Consider the following 26,778-nt stretch of genomic DNA (forward strand, 5'->3'; position numbering starts at 1 on the left):
TCCCTGCTATCAGCTCTCCGGCGATGGATGGATTTTAAACTCAACTAAAAATCATTGTTTGGCCGAAAAACAAACAATGGTAGCATTTACACACAATGATTATCGCTCAAAAGACATTGTTTGAGCGAATTTTAAGCGATAATCGTTGTGTGTAAATGGGGCTTTAGTGTTACCATGTGGCAGTTGCTGGTCCTCCCGGGGCTGCAGTGTGCGTGGTCCCGTAGTCGGGGCGCGTCTTCCAGGCTTGTTGTCTGGCTGCCGGGGGCGCGGGTGCCTGGCTGGCATGGGCGGCGTGGAGCTGGTGGCGCGCACCTGTGAGTGCAGCTTCTGTGCACAAGCTCCCTTTTAGTATGTTCTGTTGGGAGTTGGCTGCCTCCCTCTCTCTGTACCTGGGCAGAGGCTTTTGTTTAAAGGTCGGGCAGAGACTGGCAATCACTGCCAGTTATTGCTTTCCCTCAGTGTGCTTGCCAGTCTGCCTCTGTTGGTCTCCGGCCTTTGTCATCTTGTCTGCTATACTTTGCTATTATCCACACGGGTTTTTCCATCTGCCTCAGTTCTGCTTAGTATTGTTCGTGTTGGTTATTTACATCTGCCTTTCTTTCAGTATTCTACCCTTTCCATCAAGGTACACCAGCGTCCCTTTTTCAGTTCCTAGTGAGAGTAGAGATCAGCGTCCAGTTGCCCACCTAGGGTTAGCCAGGAGTGGAGGCACGTAGGCAGGGACAGGGTTGTAGATGAGATCTAGGGCACCCGGGCTGGCATATCAAGGGTAGTATACCGTAACATTTAGACTGAAGATGCATCAAATTTATCATGGTGGCTCATAGTGAATGATAATTTTTTCTTTAGAAATCTTTACACACTTTTGTCTAACTTTAATCAGCCTGTTTGTTAGTCTGTTGAGCACCAAAAACTGGATGCATTTGGTGTTGGTGTTGCATTTAAGCCACGCTCCATTACCTGGCAAGCCATGCCTCCTCTCAGTAAGCCATGCCCCCTCCCGGTAAACCATTCCCCTTTGTTATGCAAGGTGCTGAAAGTGTCTAAAACACATAATAAGTTTGGTGCGAGGCATGTATTCCTGGTTTTTGATGCAAATTGAGCCAGAGTTCTGGTGCATTTAGCTTAGTGACTCTCACACAGTGTGTATTATGACACAGATACACAGGCTCAAAAGCAGTGTTAAACTATTGGCAACTTCAAAAACATGAACATCTTTATGCATGAAATCGTACATGTTATGTCATGTGCAGACTAGGAGGGCTGTGAAACCCAACTACTAATATTTCTATGAAAGATTTGACACTCATGTAATGAGTCCATCTACGCTATCAAAACTACATTGTGCTATGAAATAGTAGGTAAGGGCAGAATAATAACCATGCAGCAAGTGGTTTACCTTGACCTAAACATAGGAGGGACAGACCACAGCTTCATCATCTCATATTTTAAACTATTGAATACCAAATAATTGCTGGTATTCTTCACTATTGACTGCGTCTTCTGAGGCAGTCATTCTGAATCATCAGGAAAAGCAGGCTGATATTGCAGCTACTACGTTATCCCACTTTGTTAATAGAATAACATGACAGGCAGCAAAATGTAATAGAGTAAACATTGCAGTTTCCAAGTCCTCATTCATCACAACAGCTTCGTAGAAGAAACATATTTTGCCTACAGCTCCTCTTAAAAACTAGACGAGTTACTGCAGGTAAAGTAATGTTTATAAGCCACGGGAGAAATGCCAAAGCGAATGACAGGCATGGGGCATGCTGTAGTTTAAAATAAATGTAGCAAAGTTTAAATACACACAGCTGAACTTCTGAGTCACATTGACAAACATGTAACATCTAAAACTAGTCATGAGCGATTAGTGGAGTAATTAGTGCATGTCAACATCGGGCCAATTTCACGAAAATCTTTGTGAATTGGAATGGTCGATTCTGACTACCACTAAATAGAAGTAAAAATCAGGTTCGCAAATTTGTCCTCCAGACATTCCCCAATGCAGCCAAAGCCCCCCAAATTGCATTGGAATACAGCCACACATCTAGGGAACATTGTCCTCCTCCCAAAAATTGGTAAAATTAGTGTACAGCAATGTAGGGGTCAAGCACAGGGATAGCACTGAAAACAAAAGAAGGCCCACATAGGGACTCCTAGATCAAAAATTGCGTCAACCTCTGATGTAGGACCCCGCCATTGAGGATGGTGCCCATGTTGCCTAGGTAAGGGTGAGAATGACACCATATGTCCACCGTCTCACGACTCCATATGTCCACCGTCTCACGACTCCCCCTCCCCCCGCCTCTTTTTCCCCCCTCTTCTTTCTCCTGTAATCTACTTAAGCTCTTTGTTGTTGATTTCATTTACATTTATAATTTCTGCTCTGTCCAGTCGAGGAACTGCAGAGCTTGCATTTATCTCGGTGCAATTGCACGAGTCTGATTAGATACCTTTTATTGTATATGTTTTACACTGAGGGACTAGTTTTAGTCTTTTTTGATGTTGGAGAAAGAATTGTTTTTTCCTTCAATTCATGTAACGTGGTAATTTCTTGAAAATCTTAATTAAAAATTTGATTTAAAAAAAAAATTGCGTCAAGGAAGACTGCAGGTGTGCTATTTGTTTTAAAAGCAATGCCATAAAGGAGAAATTCTGCCACACTCAAGCACGGGTCTACTCCAAGGAACTGCTGTCGAATTTCGCTAGAAAAGATAGCAGGTGTGCTGCTTGAATTAAAAGCAAAATCATGGTAACATGGTGGAAACATGAGAAGGAAAGCAGCAGCAGTTGTACCACCACCAACAGCAACAACACCTTGAGAGCAGAGCCTGCTCATTGTGGAAATATGAGCCGTATTTCCATGTTGGCATATTTTTCATTTGGGGGGAAAGTAGATGGAGAAAATATACATCTACTAGTAATTAATAAAAAATTATAGTTCCAGTGTTTCTGGTGACGCAATGTGTCACACAGTTCTGCTACTTGCATGTCACACACAAAGCACTGCTACATGTAAATCACATAGAGCTCTGCTACATGCATTCTTCATCCCATACAACAGGGATCACAAGCAGCACAGCACTCAGGATGAAGGACCTGCGATGATGTCACCATCATGCTCTCCCCCTGATCACATGATGGTGACATCAACACAGATCCTTCATCCAGAATGAATGACATACATGCTCCGCCCCTGATTACATGATGGTGACATCACCACAGGTTCTTCATGCCTGTGCAGATTATGGGCAGACTAAATCCCCTACAAACCCCCTGTGGCCTCAGTTGGCTATGGAATACTAATGAACACTAGCTGGACAGCAGCTGTGTACTTACAGGACCTGTGGTCATATCATCATCATGTGATCAGGGGCGGAGCATGTAACTCATTCACTCACTTACGGACAAACAGGTGGTCATTAGTATTTTGATACTTAGTCATATGTGATTCAAAATTGCCAGCGTGCTAAGTAATCAATGGAATTTGCCATGAGGGTGCAGATGTCAGGTGAAATCTATTGCCGTTTCATTTTTTTAAATGTCAAGTAATGCACATTGTCTGTGGACAGGTGGCTGCATCTGTCAGTTATCAGACCCCCAGCTGTGCTCAACACCCTTTCTGATAGCACACTGGCAGCCGGGCAGGCAAGCACCTCTAAAGCATGTTCCGCAAAATCTGGTTACTCATCCAGCTTAGACACCCAGACGTCAAAGAGAACAATACCATCTATACGTACATCCACGCAGAAGCTTACAAACTCTTGAACTATCATGGATAAGTGCTGCCTGTGTCTATCAGTCCTACCCTGTACTTTTGCTGCAGGCTGCAACAGGCTGAAAAAACTATGCCCCACCTCTGTTAGACTTTCCCTGTCACCGGTGCTGGTACTGCTGTGGCAGCTTCCTGCTCCATCCACCATGAGCCACAGAGCTGCAATCCATTGCGAATGCATCCCATGGCTATGGTGAAATGCTGTGCTCAAGCTGCACTGATAGTTCTGCATTTGAGATCTCTCTTCATTTATCATTTTGGCATTATAGCGGAAATCAAGGAGTGTGGCCACTTAGTAATGGTATGATAATTGATGTGGGCTATGCGACAGTGCTCCTGCAAGCACTACAATAGAAAAGCACTCATATGCCTCAAATTGCCTAAGGGTGATGGCCGACAGAGTCAGGACTAAAAGTATCCTTAAGCTGGTCCAGCCATCCACATAGAATAGCTGGGGTTAGTGATGGATGGAAGGAACATTGCGTAGTCCCCTCCCCTACCTTTGGTCTTATATTATCCCCCTCCTAAAGCCCTTTAGTGTTTATTCCATTAGGCAGACAGCAGAGAGGGTCATACTGATCAGTGCTTCATCACAATTACTATTTTGGTCACTCCCTCAAAGCTAAAATGGCACACATATCTTTCATCTGAAGCCATTCCACAGTGACCAACCTTCATATAGCATCTGCTAATGGCATTCACCATTTTGTGGTCAATGATCGCTTTCTGTTGCTGACTTAGCCTCTACAACATATCCACTGTGGAACATATACCATGTAGGCATGTCACAGAAGAGATGGTCGGGTGGTAGCCCAAACTGTCGCTGCACCTCTGCCAGATGAGAGCTTGCTGGGTATAAATGCCAAAAGTGTAAGCACAGTTTTCTGGTCTTTTCCAGCTCTGGATATAAACCTGGGTAATTATTTAGGAAGCACTGCACTACCAGGTCCATTACATCAGCCAGGCAAGGTATGTATGTGAGATTGCCGAGGCAAAGGGCTACCAGCAGATTAGCCCCATTGTCATACATGATCCCTGGAGCAACCCACTGCAGGTCTTCTGCATGCATGACTTCTTCCTCCAGTACTCTCCCTCCTTGTCCAATCAGCTGCTACACCGCTGTGATTAACAGCTGTAGAGATCCCATGATTAGAGACTGCAGTGGTCAATTTGATGTGGATTACCTGACTGGACAGCGAGGCAGAGCACTGGAGGAAGAAGTCCCACACACAGAGCACTTGAATTAGGTACTGATGCTTCAGCTATTCAAGGGGTTAATCCTAAACACCTCTCCACTACTGATAAACACCTTACAGAAAATTTGCTCAAAAGACTTCTAAGTGACTTAAGATCCTCTTTACAAGCTGACATACAAACTATGATGCAAACTCTGCAGAAAGATATTGCTGATATAGGTCATCGCACTGCGCATCTTTAACTTAAAATGTCTGAATTTGTGAATGTGCATAATGGCCTTGTAGCTATCACTAATGAAGGGGTGGGGGGGTGAAATAGCTGTAGTGCGGGCTTAAGTTATAGACATAGAGAATTGTTCACATTGGAATAACATCCACTTCTGCTGAACCCCTGAATCAATTAAACCTGATAAGCTTCAGGAATTGATTGATTTTTTTATCCTCCTTCTACCTAATACTCCACAGACTGAACTTTACGTAAATAGAGTATATCGCATCCCCAACCCGAAACACCTGGGAACTGATATACCTAGGGATATGCTTGCTTAAATAATTTTTGCAATGTCAAGGATAAGGATATGGTGGCGGTGAGAAAAGAACCGCTCTACCAGACAGATTTAAGAACATTTCCCTGTTTACACATCAGTCAGCAGTGACACTAGCTAAAAGAAGAGAGCTTGACCGGGCCAATAAATCCTGAAGGATAATAATATTCCATACCGCTGGGGATTTCCACTGAAATTTCTGATTTCCAAGGATGGCTCCAAAGCTACTGCATCATCCCTGTTAGAAGCTATGCAATTACTGGATGACTGGAGGCTTGTACCGTCCTTGGCTTCGCCCAGTGGGAATACACAACGTACTACATACCATCTGGCAGAGGAGTGATCTTTGGCTACCTGAGTAACCTTTGTTCACAATAACTTAAATAAGTTTTATATAAGCTTTTCACCTAAAGTTAGTCTTTGGTCTCAATGTAAGGGATAGCGTGTAATGGATGATGTGGTATTTGTTGACTTAGCAATTATAAGTCTACTATTGTCTATTTTATGTTCCGCAGTTATTATTAGAGATGAGCGAGCACCAAAATGCTCGGGTGCTCGTTACTCGGAACGAACTTTTCGCGATGCTCGAGGGTTCGTTTCGAATAACGAACCCCATTGAAGTCAATGGGCGACCCGAGCATTTTTGTATTTCGCCGATGCTCGCTAAGGTTTTCATGTGTGAAAATCTGGGCAATTCAAGAAAGTGATGGGAACGACACAGCAACGGATAGGGCAGGCGAGGGGCTACGTGTTGGGCTGCATCTCAAGTTCACAGGTCCCACTATTAAGCCACAATAGCGGCAAGAGTGCCCCCCCCCCCCCCTCCCAACAACTTTTACTTCTGAAAAGCCCTCATTAGCATGGCATACCTTTGCTAAGCACCACACTAGCTACAACAAAGCACAATCACTGCCTGGATGACACTCCGCTGCCACTTCTCCTGGGTTACATGCTGCCCAACCGCCCCCCCTCCCCCCCACAGCGCACACCAAAGTGTCCCTGCGCAGCCTTCAGCTGCCCTCATGCCACACCACCCTCATGTCTATTTAGAAGTGCGTCTGCCATGAGGAGGAACCGCAGGCACACACTGCAGAGGGGTTGGCACGGCTAGGCAGCGACCCTCTTTAAAAGGGGCGGGGCGATAGCCCACAAAGCTGTACAGAAGTAATGAGAAATAGAATCCTGTGCCACCGCCATCAGGAGCTGCACACGTGGGCATAGCAATGGGGAACCTATGTGCCACACACTATTCATTCTGTCAAGGTGTCTGCATGCCCCAGTCAGACTGGTAATATGTACCTTAACAGTAACCGCGTTGGTGGTAATGTGGTGGTGACTGCGGACCTAGTAGCGCGGTTTTATTTTGTTGGTTTTCGGAATGTGGCCAGGATTAAGTGGGCCGTGGCGGGGGGATGGTGGGGGGGCTCTCTTGTAGTGTCGGTAAAGGTGAAATTCTTGGACTGCCACCAGACGAACCAATGCAAAGGCATTTGCCAAGAATGTTTTCCCTGTTGGAGGAGGAGGGGGATGTTTTTGAGGCACTACGTGTCCTCTCCACGTGTCCGTGGTTATATGCACCTTAACAGTAACCGCGTTGGTGGGAAATGGCCTCGCCGCCATCATGTCTTTGGGAAGCCTCTGTTTCCACACCCCAGAGACATACCATTAGCAGCGGTATAGGCAGAGCCCATAATTCGTAACATTTCAGCCGTAGCATTAGGACAGGCCCCACTAACATATCACTAGCAGCATTATAGCGGGAGCGCAGTCTTCGTTCCATGTCAGCAATAGTAGCACTCAAGACAGGCCCCAGTAACAATTCCGAAGCAGCAGTATAGCGGGAGCGCAGTCTTCGTTCCATGTCAGCAATAGTAGCACTCAAGACAGGCCCCAGTAACAATTCTGAAGCAGCAGTATAGCGGGAGCGCAGTCTTCGTTCCATGTCAGCAATAGTAGCACTCAAGACAGGCCCCAGTAACAATTCTGAAGCAGCAGTATAGTGGGAGCGCAGTCTTAGTTCCATTTCAGTAGCTGCAGTATAGCCAAGGCCCAAGTTACATTTATGTAGCTAAAGTGTAGGCCAACCCCACACACACTTCTGTACCATGAGTGCAGGCGAAGAACATACAAATTGCTATGATTACACTGTAGGTGAGGGCCCCAAAAAATTGGTGTACCAACAGTACTAATGTACCTCAGTAAAAATTGGCCATGCCCAACCAAGATGGCAGATGAAACCCATTAATCACTTTGGTTAATGTGGCTTAAGTGGTAACTAGGCCTGGAGGCAGCCCAGTTTAACGAAAAATTGGTTCAAGTTAAAGTTTCAACGCTTTTAAGAGCATTGAAACATATAAAAATTGTTTAGAAAAATTAGATGAGTGAGCCTTGTGGCCCTAAGAAAAATTGCCCGTTCAGCGTGATTACGTGAGGTTTCAGGAGGAGGAGCAGGAAGAGGAGGAGGAATATTAGACACAGATTGATGAAGCAGAAATGTCCCCGTTTTGGATGGTGAGAGAGAACGTAGCTTCCATCCGCGGGTGCAGCCTACGTATTGCTTACGTATCGCTGCTGTCCGCTGGTGGAGAAGAGAAGTCTGGGGAAATCCAGGCTTTGTTCATCTTGATGAGTGTTAGCCTGTCGGCACTGACGGTTGACAGGCGGGTACGCTTATCTGTGATGATTCCCCCAGCCGCACTAAACACCCTCTCCGACAAGACGCTAGCCGCAGGACAAGCAAGCACCTCCAGGGCATACAGCGCTAGTTCAGGCCACGTGTCCAGCTTCGACACCCAGTAGTAGTAGGGGGCAGAGGCGTCACCGAGGATGGTCGTGCGATCGGCTACATACTCCCTCACCATCCTTTTACAGTGCTCCCGCCGACTCAGCCTTGACTGGGGAGCGGTGACACAGTCTTGCTGGGGAGCCATAAAGCTGGCCAGGCCCTTAAAGACTGTTGCACTGCCTGGGCTGTACATGCTGCTCGATCTACGCACCTCGCCTGCTACCTGGCCCTCGGAACTGCGCCTTCTGCCACTACCGCTGTCGGATTGGAATTTTACCATCAGCTTGTCCGCCAAGGTCCTGTGGTATAGCAACACTCTCGAACCCCTTTCCTCTTTGGGAATGAGAGTGGGGAGGTTCTCCTTATAGCGTGGGTCGAGCAGTGTGTACACCCAGTAATCCGTAGTGGCCAGAATGCGTTGAATGCGAGGGTCACGAGAAAGGCATCCTAACATGAAGTCAGCCATGTGTGCCAGGGTACCTGTACGCAACACATGGCTGTCCGCACTAGGAAGATCACTTTCAGGATCCTCCTCCTCCTCCTCCTCCTCAGGCCATACCACTGAAATGATGACAGGCAAGCAGCATGGGTACGGTCAGCAGTGGGCCAAGCTGTCTCTTCCCCCTCCTCCTCATCCTCCTCATGCTCCTCCTCCTCCTCCTGAACGCGCTGAGATATAGACAGGAGGGTGCTCTGACTATCCAGCGACATACTGTCTTCCCCCGGCTCGGTTTCCGAGCGCAAAGCGGCTGCCTTTATGGTTTGCAGGGAAGTTCTCAAGATGCATAGCAGAGGAATGGTGACGCTAATGATTGCAGCATCGCCACTCACCACCTGGGTAGACTGCTCAAAGTTTCGAAGGACCTGGCAGATGTCTGCCAACCAGGCCCACCCTTCTGAAAAGAATTGAGGAGGCTGACTCCCACTGCGCCGCCCATGTTGGAGTTGGTATTCCACTATAGCTCTACGCTGCTCATAGAGCCTAGCCAACATGTGGAGCGTAGAGTTCCACCGTGTGGGCACGTCGCACAGCAGTCGGTGCACTGGCAGATTAAAGCGATGTTGCAGGGTGCGCAGGGTGGCAGCGTCCGTGTGGGACTTGCGGAAATGTGCGCAGAGCCGGCGCACCTTTACGAGCAGGTCTGACAAGCATGGGTAGCTTTTCAGAAAGCGCTGAACCACCAAATTAAAGACGTGGGCCAGGCATGGCACGTGCGTGAGGCTGCCGAGCTGCAGAGCCGCCACCAGGTTACGGCCGTTGTCACACACGACTATGCCCGGTTGGAGGCTCAGCGGCGCAAGCCAACGGTCGGTCTGCTCTGTCAGACCCTGCAGCAGTTCGTGGGCCGTGTGCCTCCTATCTCCTAAGCTGAGTAGTTTCAGCACGGCCTGCTGACGCTTGCCCACCGCTGTGCTGCCACGCCGCGCGACACCGACTGCTGGCGACGTCCTGCTGCTGCTGACACATCTAGATTGCGAGACAGAGGTTGAGGAGGAGGAGGAGGAGGAGGGTGCTTTAGTGGAAGAAGCATACACCGCCGAACATACCACCACCGAGCTGGGGCCCGCAATTCGGGGGGTGGGTAGGACGTGAGCGGTCCCAGGCTCTGACTCTGTCCCAGCCTCCACTAAATTTACCCAATGTGCCGTCAGGGAGATGTAGTGGCCCTGCCCGCCTGTGCTTGTCCACGTGTCCGTAGTTAAGTGGACCTTGCCACTAACCGCATTGGTGAGGGCGCGTACAATGTTGCGGGAGACGTGGTCGTGCAGGGCTGGGACGGCACATCGGGAAAAGTAGTGGCGACTGGGAACTGAGTAGCGCGGGGCCGCCGCCGCCATCATAGCTTTGAAGGACTCCGTTTCCACAACCCTATACGGCAGCATCTCAAGGCTGATAAATTTGGCTATGTGGACGGTTAACGATTGAGCGTGCGGGTGCGTGGTGGCGTACTTGCGCTTGCGCACCAACAGTTGCGCTAGCGACGGCTGGACGGTGCGGTGCGAGACATTGCTGGATTGGGCCGAGGACAGCGAAGGTGAGGGTGTGGGTGCAGGCCATGAGACGGTAGTGCCTGTGTCCTGAGAGGGGGGTTGCATCTCAGTGGCAGGTTGGGGCACAGGGGGAGAGGCAGCGGTGCAAACCGGAGGCGGTGAACGGCCTTCGTCCCACCTTGTGGGGTGCTTGGCCATCATATGTCTGCGCATGCTGGTGGTGGTCAGGCTGTTGGTGGTGGCTCCCCGGCTGATCTTGGCGCGACAAAGGTTGCACACCACTGTTCGTCGGTCGTCAGGCGTCTCTGTGAAAAACTGCCAGACCTTAGAGCACCTCGGCCTCTGCAGGGTGGCATGGCGCGAGGGGGCGCTTTGGGAAACACTTGGTGGATTATTCGGTCTGGCCCTGCCTCTACCCCTGGCCACCGCACTGCCTCTTGCAACCTGCCCTGCTGCTGCCCGTGCCTCCCCCTCTGAAGACCTGTCCTGTGTAGGCGTTGCACACCAGGTGGGGTCAGTCACCTCATCGTCCTGCTGCTCTTCCTCCGAATCCTCTGTGCGCTGCTCCCTCGGACTTACTGCCCTTACTACTACCTCACTGCAAGACAACTGTGTCTCATCGTCATCGTCCTCCTCACCCACTGAAAGGTCTTGAGACAGTTGCCGGAAGTCCCCAGCCTCATCCCCCGGACCCCGGGAACTTTCCAATGGTTGGGCATCAGTGACGATAAACTCCTCTGGTGGTAGAGGAACCACTGCTGCCCAATCTGAGCAGGGGCCCGAGAAAAGTTCCTGGGAGTGTTCCCGCTCCTGAGCATGTGTCATTGTAGTGGAGTGAGGAGGCTGGGAGGAAGGAGGAGCAGCAGACAGAGGATTCGGATTTGCAGCAGTGGACGGCGCAGAACTCTGGGTGGATGATAGCTTGCTCGAAGCACTTTCTGCCATCCAGGACAGGACCTGCTCACACTGCTCATTTTCTAATAAAGGTCTCCCGCGTGGACCCATTAATTGGGCGATGAATGTGGGGACGCCAGAAACGTGCCTCTCTCCTAATCGCGCAGCAGTCGGCTGCGACACACCTGGATCAGGAGCTCGGCCTGTGCCCACACCCTCACTTGGCCCTCCGCGTCCTCGGCCGCGTCCACGTCCTCTAGGCCTACCCCTACCCCTCAGCATGCTGTATTGCCAGTGATTTGATTTCCCAGGCAGGAAATAAATTGGCGCAAGCCTGCAGGCCAAATATAATTTTTTCGCTTTTTTGCAAAGGGAAGGCCCCACTGCGGATATTCAATGAACAATACGTTTAATTAATAACTGTCGTGTGGCCCTGAAAAAGTGTCACACAACTATAGTGTAGCAGAGTTATTAACTCTGGCAGAGCAGGTATTTGCCAGTCAGGAAAGACAATGGCGCAAGCCTGCAGTAAACCGTAGCTGGTTGCGTTTGATTTTTGTATGTTCTCCACGCAGCACACACGTACACGGAGACCTTAGGACTGACACAGGCAGGCCAAATATAATTTTTTCCCTGCTTTTTTGCAAAGGGAGGGCCCCACTGCGGATATTCAATGAACAATACGTTTAATTAATAACTGTGGTGTGGCCCTGAAAAAGTGTCACACAACTTTAGTGTAGCAGAGTTATTAACTCTGGCAGAGCAGGTATTTGCCAGTCAGGAAAGACAATGGTGCAAGCCTGCAGTAAACCGTAGTTGGTTGCGTTTGATTTTTGTACGTTCTCCACGCAGCACACACGTACACGGAGACCTTAGGACTGACACAGGCAGGCCAAATGTAATTTTTTCCCTGCTTTTTTGCAAAGGGAGGGCCCCACTGCGGATATTCAATGAACAATAACTGTGTTGTGGCCCTGCCTACACAATTCTGTCCCTGTAGTATCAATGGAGGGTGCAAGGCTCTGCATAGACGATTTTTTGAAGAAAAAAAAATATGCAACACTGCTAACAGCAGCCAGCACAGTACTGCACACGGTTAAATTTGGCCCTAGAAAGGACCGTTGAGGTTCTTGAAGGCTACACTCACTCCTAACACTCTCCCTGCCTAAGCACCACTTCTGTCCCTAATACCGGGTGCAATGCTCTGCACTGCCGATTTTGAGAAGAAAAAAAAAAAATTTCCACTGCTAACAGCAGCCTGCACACACGTAGATGTGGCCATAAGAAGGACCGTTGGGGTTCTTGAAGCCTACACTCACTACAAACACTCTCCCTACAGCAACTCCAATAGAACAGCACTTTCCCTCACTAACTCACACGGCATCTGAGCCGAGCCGCGGGAGGGGCCGACTTTTATACTCGGGTGACATCTGATCGCCCCAGCCACTCACAGCAGGCGGGTGGTATAGGGCTTGAACGTCACAGGGGGAAGTTGTAATGCCTTCCCTGTCTTTCAATTGGCCAGAAAAGCGCGCTAACGTCTCAGAGAGGAAACTGAAAGTAACCAGAACACCGCGTGGTACTCGTTACGAGTAACGAGCATCCCGAACACCGTAATATTCGCACGAATATCAAGCTCAGACGAGTACGTTCGCTCATCTCTAGTTATTATGCATTACTTGACAGGTATACTTTTTGTGCCTATTCAGTCTATTTAGTGCTCTTCCTAAAAAACTTGTAACACTCCACTGCAGCGTTATTGGTTTATCATGCGGTGTATATCTCCTTGCGTTTGTTAAGTTCATGTTGCTGCTGTGGGTTTGCAAATCCTGGCAGTGTGTTTTTCTGCATGGATCCATTGTAAAAGTCAACAAAAGTTGCAATATTATGGGTTCAATCTGTATACTACATAGTATTAATAGAGGTTGTTTTAAACAATGGGTTTGAATAGCCCATTGATCTTATTTATGGATGTATTAAGGAGGCACACTCGCTGCTCGAAGACATTCCTTTGAAAACACAAAAAAGGTTTCCCAATGTGTTTTCCGCTCCTGCGGTCTCTAAAAAAAGGGGAGGTTCTATTGCCATAAGGGATACACATGTGTTTAAACTAGTTTACAGAATTATTGATGAAAAGGGTGGATATATGATCTTGGTATACGAGTTAACAATTTACCTTTAACCATCACTTCCCTATACGCTCCCAACCCTAGGCAACTTCGTTTAATTAAAGGAGATGTCCCGCGCCGAAACGGGTTTTGTTTTTTTTTAAACCCCCCCCCCCGTTCGGCGCGAGACAACCCCGATGCAGGGGTTAAAAAAACCACCCGCACAGCGCTTACCTGAATCCCGGCGGTCCGGCGTCTTCATACTCACCTGCTGAAGATGGCCGCCGGGATCCTCTGCCTTCGTGGACCGCAGCTCTTCTGTGCGGTCCACTGCCGATTCCAGCCTCCTGATTGGCTGGAATCGGCACGTGACGGGGCGGAGCTACACGGAGCCGCTCTCTGGCACGAGCGGCTCCATAGAAGACTGCTGAAGACCCGGACTGCGCAAGCGCGGCTAATTTGGCCATCGGAGGCCAAAAATTAGTCGGCTCCATGGGAACGAGGACGCCAGCAACGGAGCAGGTAAGTAAAAAACTTTTTATAACTTCTGTATGGCTCATAATTAATGCACAATGTATATTACAAAGTGCATTATTATGGCCATACAGAAGTGTATAGACCCACTTGCTGCCTCGGGACAACCCCTTTAAGAAACTGTAGAGTGTCATTTAAAAAATGTTAAAAGTGCTTTCATTTTATTGGGGGATTCTAAGAAAACCACATGGCGCTGCTTAGAATCATCAACCTCTTCTAAATCCGACTCACAATCTGACCTCTTCCAATTTATGCATAAAGAAGAGCTGTTAGATGTGTGAAGGCTTCAGCATTTACTATAGCGAAACTATACCCCAGAACTGATCTTTCTTTAATGGGTAAGCTGTAGAGATGAGCGAACGTGTTCTTCCGAGCTTGATATTCGTGCGAATATTAGGGTGTTCGGGATGTTCGTTATTCGTAACGAACACCATGCGGTGTTCTGGCTATTTTCACTTCCTTCCCTGAGACGTTAGCGCGCTTTTCTGGCCAATTGAAAGACAGGGAAGGCATTACAACTTCCCCCTGTGACGTTCAAGCCCTATACCACCCCCCTGCTGTGAGTGGCTGGGAAGATCAGGTGTCACCCGAACATAAAAGTCGGCCCCTCCCGCGGTTCGCCTCAGATGCGGTGTGAGTTAGATGAGGGACAGTGCTGTTTGTACCGGAGCTGCTGTAGGGAAAGAATTGGTAGTTAGTGTAGGCTTCAAGACCCCCCAAAGGTCCTTATTAGGGCCACTGATAGCTGTGTGTTGGCTGCTGTTAGCAGTGGCAAATTTTTTTTTCTCAAAATCGCCTCTGCAGACCGTTGCACCTGGCATTAGGGACAGAAGTGCTGCATAGGCAGGGAGAGTGTTAGGAGTGAGTGTAGCCTTCAAGAACCTCAACGGTCCTTTCTAGGGCCATATTTATCCGTGTGCAGTACTGTCCAGGCTGCTGTTAGCTGTGCTGCATTTTTTTTTGCTTCTCAAAATCGCCTCTGCAGACCATTGCACCCTCCATTGATACTGCAGGGAAAGAATTGTATAGGCAGGGCGACAACACAGTTGTTATTCATTGAATATACGCAGTGCTGCCTTTTGGTGCCAAAAAACTGAAAACAAATCTATTTGTCCAGCCTCTGTCCGTCCTAAGGGCTGTGGACACGTGTGAGCTGCGTCAACAACATTGCTAAATCAGACGCACCCAGCTACGCTTTACTACTGGCTTCGCCATTTGCTTTCCTTAATTGGGAAAAAAATACCTGCTCTCCAAGAGTTATAATAACTCTGCTACCCTCACGTTCTGTGACACATAAGCAGGGACACAGCACAGTTATTAAACTTCTCATGTTCATTGAATATACGCAGTGCTGCCTTTTGGTGGAAAAAAACTGAAAACAAATCTATTTGTCCAGCCTCTGTCCGTCCTAAGGGCGGTGGACACGTGTGAGCTGCGTGAACAACATTGCTAAATCAGACGCACCCAGCTACGCTTTACTGCTGGCTTCGCCATTTGCTTTCCTTAATTGGGAAAAAAATACCTGCTCTCCAAGAGTTATAATAACTCTGCTACCCTCACGTTCTGTGACACATAAGCAGGGACACAGCACAGTTATTAAACTTCTCATGTTCATTGAATATACGCAGTGCTGCCTTTTGGTGGAAAAAAACTGAAAACAAATCTATTTGTCCAGCCTCTGTCCGTCCTAAGGGCGGTGGAGACGTGTGAGCTGCGTGAACAACATTGCTAAATCAGACGCACCCAGCTACGCTTTACTGCTGGCTTCGCCATTTGCTTTCCTTAATTGGGAAAAAAATACCTGCTCTCCAAGAGTTATAATAACTCTGCTACCTTCACGTTCTGTGACACATTAGCAGGGACACAGCACAGTTATTAAACTTAGATAATTCATTCACTAGAGGCAGTGGGGCCTTTCGTTTTCCAAAAAGGGCAAAAATTATATTTGGCCTGCAGTCTTGCGCCAATTTATTTCCTGCCTGTGAAATCAAATCACTGGTAATACAGCATGCTGAGGGGTAGGGGTAGGCCTAGAGGACGTGGACGCGGCCGAGGACGCGGAGGGCCAAGTCAGGGTGTGGGCACAGCCCGAGCTCCTGATCCCGGTGTGTCGCAGCCGACTGCTGCGCGATTAGGAGAGAGGCACGTTTCTGGCGTCCCCACATTCATCGCCCAATTAATGGGTCCACGCGGGAGACGGTTATTAGAAAATGAGCAGTGTGAGCAGGTCCTGTCCTGGATGGCAGAAAGTGCTTCGAGCAACCTATCGTCTACCCACAGTTCTGCGCCGTCCACTGCTGCCAATCCGAATCCTCTGTCTGCTGCTCCTCCTTCCTCCCAGCCTCCTCACTCCACTACAATAACACCTGCTCAGGAGCGGGAACACTCCCAGGAACTGTTCTCGGGCCCCTGCTTAGATTGGGCAGCAGCGGTTCCTCTCCCACCAGAGGAGTTTATCGTCACTGATGCCCAACCATTCGAAAGTTCCCGGGGTCCGGGGGAAGAGGCTGGGGACTTCCGCCAACTGTCTCAACAACTTTCTGTGGGTGAGGAGGACGATGACGATCAGACACAGTTGTCTTGCAGTGAGGTAGTAGTAAGGGCAGTAAGTCCGAGGGAGCAGCGCACAGAGGATTCGGAGGAAGAGCAGCAGGACGATGAGGTGACTGACCCCACCTGGTGTGCAACGCTTACTCAGGAGGACAGGTCTTCAGAGGGGGAGTCAAGGGCATCAGCAGGGCAGGTTGCAAGAGGCAGTGCGGTGGCCAGGGGTAGAGGCAGGGCCAGACCGAATAATCCACCAACTGTTTCCCAAAGCGCCCCCTCGCGCCATGCCACCCTGCAGAGGCCGAGGTGCTCTAAGGTCTGGCAGTTTTTCACAGAGACGCCTGACGACCGACGAACAGTGGTGTGCAACCTTTGTCGCGCAAAGCTCAGCCGGGGAGCCAACACCAACAGCCTCACCACCACCACCATGCGCAGACATATGATGGCCAAGCACCCCGCAAGGTGGGACGAAGGCCGTTTAGCGCCTCCGGTTTGCACCCCTGCCTCTCCCCCTGTGCCCCAACCTGCCACTGAGATGCAACCCCCCTCTCAGGACACAGGCACTACCGTCTCCTGGCCTGCACCCACACCCTCACCTCCGCTGTCCTCGGCCCCATCCAGCAGTGTAGTTCAGCGCACCGTCCAGCCGTCGCTTGCGCAACTGTTGGAGCGCAAGCGCAAGTACGCCGCCACGCACCCGCACGCTCAAACGTTAACCGTCCGCATAGCAAAATTCATCAGCCTTGAGATGCTGCCGTATAGGGTTGTGGAAACGGAGTCCTTCAAAAGTATCATGGAGGCGGCGGCCCCGTGCTACTCAGTTCCCAGTCGCCACTACTTTTCCCGATGTGCCGTCCCAGCCCTGCACGACCACGTCTCCCGCAACATTGTGCGCGCCCTCACCAACGCGGTTACTGCCACGGTCCACTTAACTACGGACACGTGGACAAGCACAGGCGGGCAGGGCCACTACATCTCCCTGACGGCACATTGGGTGAATTTAGTGGAGGCTGGGACAGAGTCAGAGCCTGGGACCGCTCACGTCCTACCCACCCCCAGAATTGCGGGCCCCAGCTCGGTGCTGGTATCTGCGGAGGTGTATGCTTCCTCCACTAAAGCACCCTCCTCCTCCTCCTCCTCCTCTGTCTCGCAATCAAGATGTGTTAGCAGCAGCATGTCGCCAGCAGTCGGTGTCGCGCGGTGTGGCAGCACAGCGGTGGGCAAGCGTCAGCAAGCCGTGCTGAAACTACTCAGCTTAGGCGATAAGAGGCACACGGCCCACGAACTGCTGCAGGGTCTGACACAGCAGACCGACCGCTGGCTTGCGCCGCTGAGCCTCCAACCGGGCATGGTCGTGTGTTACAACGGGCGTAACCTGGTGGCGGCTCTGCAGCTCGGCAGCCTCACGCACGTGCCATGCCTGGCCCACGTCTTTAATTTGGTGGTTCAGCGGTTTCTGAAAAGCTACCCACGCTTGTCAGACCTGCTCGTAAAGGCGCGCCGGCTCTGCGCACATTTCCGCAAGTCCCACACGGACGCTGCCACCCTGCGCACCCTGCAACATCACTTTAAGCTGCCAGTGCACCGACTGCTGTGCGACGTGCCCACACGGTGGAACTCTACGCTCCACATGTTGGCCAGGCTCTATGAACAACGTAGAGCTATAGTCGAATACCAACTCCAACATGGGCGGCGCAGTGGGAGTCAGCCTCCTCAATTCCTTTCAGAAGAGTGGGCCTGGTTGGCAGACATCTGCCATGTCCTTGGTAATTTTGAGGAGTCTACCCAGGTGGTGAGCGGCGATGCTACAATCATTAGCGTCACCATTCCTCTGCTATGCATCTTGAGAAATTCCCTGCAAACCATAAAGGCAGCTGCTTTGCGCTCGGAAACGGGGGCGGGGGAAGACAGTATGCCGCTGGATAGTCAGGGCACCCTCCTGTCTATTTCTCAGCGCGTACAGGAGGAGGAGGAGGAGCATGAGGAGGATGAGGAGGAGGGGGAAGAGACAGCTTGGGCCGCTGCTGACGGTACACCGGCTGATTGCCTGTCATCCTTTCAGCGTGTATGGCCTGAGGAGGAGGAGGAGGATCCTGAAAGTGATCTTCCTAGTGACGACAGCCATGTGTTGCGTACAGGTACCCTGGCACACATGGCTGACTTCATGTTAGGATGCCTTTCTCGTGACCCTCGCGTTGCACGCATTCTGGCCACGACGGATTACTGGGTGTACACACTGCTCGATCCACGGTATAAGGAGAACCTGCCCACTCTGATTCCCGAAGAGGAAAGGGGTTCGAGAGTGTTGCTATACCACAGGACCCTTGTGGACAAGCTGATGGTAAAATTCCCAGCCGACAGCGCTAGTGGCAGAAGGCGCAGTACCGAGGGCAAGGTAGCAGGGGATGTGCGTAGATCGAGCAGCATGTACATCCCAGGCAGTGCAACAGTCTTTAAGGGCCTGGCCAGCTTTATGGCTCCCCACCAAGACTGTGTCACCGCTCCCCAGTCACGGCTGAGTCGGCGGGAGCACTGTAAAAGGATGGTGAGGGAGTACGTAGCGGATCGCACGACCATCCTTGGTGACGCCTCTGCCCCCTACAACTACTGGGTGTCGAAGCTGGACACGTGGCCTGAACTAGCGCTGTATGCCCTGGAGGTGCTTGCTTGTCCTGCGGCTAGCGTCTTGTCGGAGAGGGTGTTTAGTGCGGCTGGGGGAATCATCACAGATAAGCGTAGCCGCTTGTCAACCGACAGTGCCGACAGGCTAACACTCATTAAGATGAACAAAGGCTGGATTTCCCCAGACTTCTGTTCTCCACCAGCGGACAGCAGCGATACGTAAGCAATACGTAGGCTGCACCCGCGGATGGAAGCTACGTTCTCTCTCACCATCCAAAACGGGGACATTTCTGTTTCATCAATCTGTGTCTAATATTCCTCCTCCTCCTCCTCCTGCTCCTCCTCCTGAAACCTCACGTAATCACGCTGAACGGGCAATTTTTCTTAGGGCCACAAGGCTCACTCAAATAATTTTTCAGAACAATTTTTATAAGTTTCAATGCGCTTAAAAGCGTTGGAACTTTAACTTGAACCAATTTTTCGTTACACTGGGCTGCCTCCAGGCCTAGTTACCACTTAAGCCACATTAACCAAAGCGATTCACCTGCCATCTTGGTTGGGCATGGCCAATTTTTACTGAGGTACATTAGTACTGTTGGTACACCAATTTTTTGGGGCCCTCACCTACAGTGTAATCATAGTAATTTCTATGTTCTTCGCCTGCACTCATGGTACAGAAAGGTGTGTGGGGTTGGCCTACAGTTTAGCTACATAAATGTAACTTGTGCCTTGGCTATACTAAGGCTACTGAAATGGAACGAAGACTGCGCTCCCGCTATACTGCTGCTTCAGAATTGTTAATGGGGCCTGTCCTGAGTGCTACTATTGCTTACATGGAACGAAGACTGCGCTCCCGCTATACTGCTGCTTCAGAATTGTTAATGGGGCCTGTCCTGAGTGCTACTATTGCTTACATGGAACGAAGACTGCGCTCCCGCTATACTGCTGCTTCAGAATTGTTAATGGGGCCTGTCCTGAGTGCTACTATTGCTGACATGGAACGGACACGTGGAGAGGACACGTAGTGCCTCAAAAACATCCCCCTCCTCCTCCAACAGGGAAAACATTGTTGGCAAATGCCTTTGCATTGGTTCGTCTGGTGGCAGTCCAAGAATTTCACCTTTACCGACACAACAAGAGAGCCCCCACACCATCCCCCCGCCACGGTCCACTTAATCCTGGCCACATTCCGAAAACCAACAAAATACAACCGTGCTACTAGGTCCGCAGTCACCACCACATTACCACCAACGCGGTTACTGTTAAGGTGCATATAACCACGGACACGTGGAGAGGACACGTAGTGCCTCAAAAACATCCCCCTCCAACAGGGAAAACATTGTTGGCAAATGCCTTTGCATTGGTTCGTCTGGTGGCAGTCCAAGAATTTCACCTTTACCGACACAACAAGAGAGCCCCCACACCATCCCCCCGCCACGGCCCACTTAATCCTGGCCACATTCCGAAAACCAACAAAATACAACCGTGCTACTAGGTCCGCAGTCACCACCACATTACCACCAACGCGGTTACTGTTAAGGTGCATATAACCACGGACACGTGGAGAGGACACGTAGTGCCTCAAAAACATCCCCCTCCAACAGGGAAAACATTGTTGGCAAATGCCTTTGCATTGGTTCGTCTGGTGGCAGTCCAAGAATTTCACCTTTACCGACACAACAAGAGAGCCCCCACACCATCCCCCCGCCACGGCCCACTTAATCCTGGCCACATTCCGAAAACCAACAAAATACAACCGTGCTACTAGGTCCGCAGTCACCACCACATTACCACCAACGCGGTTACTGTTAAGGTGCATATAACCAGTCTGACTGGGGCATGCAGACACCTTGACAGAATGAATAGTGTGTGGCACATAGCTTCCCCATTGCTATGCCCACGTGTGCAGCTCCTGATGGCGGTGGCACAGGATTCTATTTCTCATTGCTTCTGTACAGCATTGTGGGCTATCGCCCCGCCCCTATTAAAGAGGGTCGCTGCCTAGCCGTGCCAATCCTCTGCAGTGTGTGCCTGCGGTTTCTCCTCATGGCAGACGCACTTCTAAATAGACATGAGTGTGGCGTGGCATGAGGGCAGCTGAAGGCTGCGCAGGGACACTTTGGTGTGCGCTGTGGGGGGGAGGGGGGGCGGTTGGGCAGCATGTAACCCAGGAGAAGTGGCAGCGGAGTGTCATCCAGGCAGTGATTGTGCTTTGTTGTAGCTAGTGTGGTGCTTAGCAAAGGTATGCCATGCTAATGAGGGCTTTTCAGAAGTAAAAGTTGTTGGGAGGGGGGGGGCACTCTTGCCGGTATTGTGGCTTAATAGTGGGACCTGTGAACTTGAGATGCAGCCCAACATGTAGCCCCTCGCCTGCCCTATCCGTTTCTGTGTCATTCCCATCACTTTGTTGAATTGCCCAGATTTTCACACATGAAAACCTTAGCGAGCATCGGCGAAATACAAAAATGCTCTGGTCGCCCATTGACTTCAATGGGGTTCGTTGTTCGAAACGAACCCTCGAGCATCGCGGGAAGTTCGTTCCGAATAACGAACACCCGAACATTTTGGTGTTCGCTCATCTCTAGTAAGCTGCTATTCCAAAAAATGTTGTTCTCTGAGATAGGCCTTATAAACTGGTCAACCCACGCTACTATACACATGACGATTGTTGAACGTTGCAATCAACCTTCCTTCCACCCAATGGAGGCTTAATTGATACATACTTCGCTTGGCCAAATACCTCCCGCAATCCCGAGCATGCTTAAATAAGTACTGTTCCTTGAACTGTTATAATGAGGCGAGTGATTTGTCTTTATGGTGTGCACATAAAGTTTTATTCATGGCCACTATATTAGCTTAGAAGGGTGAGGGAGGCTTCTCTTCTCAGAATTACAACCTCAGTACTCCATCTTAATAAACAATCCTAGTGCCTCGGGAACTGAGCAGATTACATCATCAGCTACATGCTTTTATTCTACTTAAATACAACCTAGCACTGAAAAAACTTAAAGCTTCTTATTATGGCCACAGTGATAAAGTAGGATCCCTACTAGCAAATAGTTTAAAAACAATCTCTTCCAGTACAAAGATCCCTTTTATGTTTATCTCTGTGGGGGAGAACATTTTCAATCCTCAGGGGATTTACAATAATATTAAGGAATATTATTCCTCCCTTTACAATTTAAAAGAGGACTCTTAAGCTGTACAACCGCCAGATACAGCCATTAGAAATCTCCTGGACGCGGTTCATCTCCCTTCTCCATCGATAAGATCAGCTTGATGCCTTATCTATGGATTTCACCTGAACTGAAGCGTCCAAAACTATTGCCTTTTTAAAAGCTAACAAAGCTACCGGCAGGCTAACCAACAACTACTACAAGCGATTTAACATGACATTGGTCTCCAATTGATTAGTCTTCTACTACGTCAAGTCAATTGATTGTGTTCCGAGAGCAATGTTAACTGCCATTATTATTACCCTTCCTAAACTGGTAAATCAGTAGAACTTCCACCCGATCTCACTTCTCAATATAGACATAAAAATGTATGCAAAAATATTAGCTTCTTGACTATCTAAAAATCCTTCCTGCCCTAATTTCCAGAGACCAAGAGGGATTTGTTAAGGGGCAACAGTCTCTGGATGCAACCAGAAGATTTCTAGACATACTTGGGGTTGTGGAGGTCAGTCATGTGTCTTCTCTGCTTCCATCTCTTGATGCTGAGAAGCCATTCATCCAAGTACAATTGTGTTTCAACAAGGGCAGTACGAGTTATATAATTCTCGATAGGGGATTTGGATACATAATCCTAATCGGTAAAGCAATTATTGGTTTCGGGTTGAGGTCATGGCTTTAAATACCCTGTCTGATCTAATTCTCCTGTTGGTAACACACTGAACATCTTTACTTAATTGGTTTTATAACAATTGCCAAGTACTCCTTTTTTCTCAGTAAAGTTTCAGAGGTTTTTTTTTTCTGTATATACATGCGATTAATATAAGAGGTACTGACAATGCTACATTAAGGGCGACTACAGACAACTGTATTTGCGCACGTTTTTGCGCATGGAACATGAAGATAATTGGAATCATTTATTTCATTAGGCTCACTCTTACCACTCTTTTTGCTTGACCTATTTTTGCGCACATTTACACACCAAAGGTCCACGTAGAAGTCTATGGGAGGAGCGTAGATGCACACTCAATAGCCGTGCAATTATGCAATATGTACTGCAACTTCAAGGCAAAAAGAACGCATCTGGAACTCCGTAGGCTAAATAACCTTTAAAATCACTTGGGTGTGAGTTCCGTGCTAATGTGCACTGGCCTGAGAGTGCAAAAAGTACACTAATGTGTGCAATATGGGTTGCACTTACACAAGCGTTTTTGTGCATACACTCATGTGAAGGGGCCCTAAGGGTGCTTTTATACCTCATAAACTGTGTCAGAGTTCACTCGTGCAGCCTGTTTAAGGTAAAGTCCCCTGGTGCGAGCACCAAATCATGACTGACTCCTTGGGTAATGTCACATTGTGATGTTTTCTTGGCAGACTGTTTTTGCGGGGTGGTTTACTATTGCCTTCCCCAGTCATCTTTTACCCCCCCAGCAAGCTGGGTACCCATTTTACCGACCTCGGAAGGATGGAAGGTTGAGTTAACACTCTGCGCCACACAAGGCTCAGCCTGTTTATACAGGCAGATAAAGCATTTGCTCACTAAACCATTCAGTCATTCACATTCACTACATAAGAGAATGAAAATGACAGAAAAATCGGTATTTAAACCAAATGATTAGCGGACGAGCCAACAATTATTTTCATGCGTGTATGAAATGAACGATGAATAATAAGCGAACGAATGATCATTCGTCGTTCAATTGTTGGCTGGGCTTACACTCAACGATTATCATTCAAATTCGAACAATTCAGCGATTTTTTCCATGTAAAAGCACCTTAAGTAGGACAGCCTGAAAATTCTGTTTACCTTGGTTTATTATGGATATGTGCTAAGTAGAGATGAGCAAGCATACTTGATAAGGTAAACTACCCGATCGAGTAGTGCCTTATTCGAGTACCTGCCCGCTTGTCTCTAAAGATTCAAGTGCTGGCAGGGGGTGGGGAGTGGTGGAGGAGAGCGGAGAGGAACGGAGGGGAGATCTCTCTCTCCCTCTATCCCCCCGCTTCCCCCTGCTCACCACCGCAACTCACCTGTCACCCGCGCCAGCAGCCGACTCTTAAGAGATGAGCGGGCAGGTACTCGAATAAGGCACTACTCGATCGGGTAGTTTACCTTATCAAGTATACTCGCTCATCTCTAGTGCTAAGTTTAAGTAGTATCTCGTTATACCTCACTGTCAACTACTCAAACTTACTTTTGCAAGACCTTTATATTGTACCTTGGGTATTGTTCCTACTATCGAATACTATAACCCTCCTCTACGCTATACAATCTGTTACTGCTACGGTTTGTTAATGCATGTTTGTCCTGGAAGATTTATAGCCAGTTACTTGTGCTTCCTTGTAAGCAAACACCTCTTATTTTTCAAAAAAATAAATGTTTTTAAGAAAAAAAATAGTAGCAAATATTGTGTGCATAGGAGCGCTGACCATCAGAACATAAATAACTTGGGTTCTGATCTGATACATTACCATTCTAGTAACATCCAGAACAGCTATGTGGCGATATCTAAATTGCACTGTATCATTTTCTGTAAGATAAAAGATAACATCCTGTTTGCCAGTTTTGTAAGAAATCACCACTAAAAATGTCTGATGGAGAAATTTGTTGTAGCCTTTATGTGACAACATAATAGTATGTTGGATAAATGTATTGCTGCCAGCACAGAAAATGTCTTGCTGAGGGGAGTAAAACAGCTGACATCATGACTTTGTTTTAACTAAGAGGCTGCGAAAAGGGAGCACATCAGCATCCTCAGCTGCAGCAAGCTGGGTATTTTCATCATTTTGTCAATACATTGTTCAGCCTTTATATGCCATAAAATATACTGGTGGAAATGCCATTTTATATAATAGTTCATACGTGTAAGTTTCTAGTACTTAAAACTCTGTTCTTGTGACTCGAAGTTAATCCTGCCTTCAGAAAACAACTTATCTTATTGCGTTTCTATCTCTCTCTCACTGGTCCCTTCATGTATCATCAATTCCGGGGCTGTAAGTTATTGGATCTGGAGATAAGTAAGGCTCTGAGAAGTAGTTCCAAGTACTTACAATATTTTTAGAAATCATACCAGATAAGAGAGCATAAAATTCCATCTTCTGATATCCAATATTCCATACTGAAGTACAGACGACTGGTTGGAAGTTTTGACACCAATTGATGTTAATGATATCGACATGATATAACTTGTGTGATATTATCTGAAAGTTGGTAATGGCAAATTAAAAAAATATATGTCTCTGTCTGTGCATATTATTAACCGGTGCTGTAAACAATAAATTTACTGAGTCCCTATTCTATTGAACCTCACACTTAAGGTCGCCAACATCTTTTTTTATGTATATCTGGACAACTGAGTCAAAAATCACGCTCAGCCAAAGGCTGCACTCACACCTGCTCCAGGCCTCCAGTATGAGAGTCAAACAAAGAAAATACTGGAAGAGCGAGATTCAGCACATGCCAAACCTGAATGGCACCAGATGGACCTCATAGACTATAATGGGATCCATCCGGCTTCCGTCATGCCACCCAAATTATCCTGTATGAAAAAGTACAGCATGCTGTGCTACTTTGTCCAAATTTCTGCCTGAGCCTCCAGTGCAGATGTGAACATTGCCAATTCTTTCAGTACAAATTGTAAAACAGAGAATATACACTCATTGTCAAAAAAAATCTAGCATCTAGACAGAATTATCAGAATTGTATGGAACTTTTTATGTGTGATTGGAACGTTGATATAAATAAGTTATTACAATATCAGAGCAAAAGAGTAATTTATTGTGGAAAACTGAACACTTGAAGGGAGGCTCTAGGACTTTGTTGTACTGCCTCTAGCTTGGATACAAGATGTGATACGGGCAGCATGGAGGCTCTAGTACCCAGTTGTACCGCCTCTAACCTGGATGTAAGATGTGATACAGGCAGACATGGAGGCTCTAGTACCCTGCTTTACCACTTCTAGCTTGGATACAAGATGTGATATGGGTGGGCATAGAACCTCTAGTACCCTGGTGTACTGCCTCTAGCTTGAATGGAAAATGTGATACGGGCGGCCATGGAACCTCTAGTACCCTGTTGTACCGCTTCTAGCTTGGATACAAGATGTGATATGGGTGGGCATAGAACCTCTAGTACCCTGGTGTACTGCCTCTAGCTTGAATGGAAGATGTGATACGGGAGGCCATGGAACCTCTAGTACCCTATTGTACCGCCTCTAGCTTGGATGCAGGATATGATATAGGCAGCCATGGAGGCATACAGTTTCTCTATGGTATCCTGCGGCATATCGGTCCACATTTGCTGTAACTGGACCTCTACATTGTGCAAACTCGTAGGCTGTCGAAGTTGGCATCCAAGATTGTTCTATACATGTTCTATTGGCAATAAATCTGGTGACCAGACATGGCATAGAAGCATGACAATGTTGTGGAGGCCTTCCTGTGACACACTTGCTGTGTGCATCTGAGCATTATCCTGCTGAAAAATGCCTCTTGGACGCCACCATAAGACTCAACACATGTGGCTGCAGGATGTCCTGAACATATTGCTGAGCTGTCATTGTTCCACGTACCACTACTAGGGATTTGCGATGGACAACCAGACC

The 26,778-nt window shown here is 48.4% G+C and overlaps 1 protein-coding gene across 2 annotated transcripts in view; it reads right to left on the minus strand.

Annotated features, from left to right (window-relative positions):
- The window catches only part of DOCK2 (dedicator of cytokinesis 2), a 677,690-nt gene that overhangs the window by 552,099 nt on the left and 98,813 nt on the right, over positions 1-26,778 (minus strand). The gene's annotated exons all lie outside the window — the stretch shown is intronic.

The sequence above is a fragment of the Eleutherodactylus coqui genome, chromosome 2 (genome assembly GCF_035609145.1).
Source record: "Eleutherodactylus coqui strain aEleCoq1 chromosome 2, aEleCoq1.hap1, whole genome shotgun sequence".
NCBI classification, from domain to species: domain Eukaryota; kingdom Metazoa; phylum Chordata; class Amphibia; order Anura; family Eleutherodactylidae; genus Eleutherodactylus; species Eleutherodactylus coqui.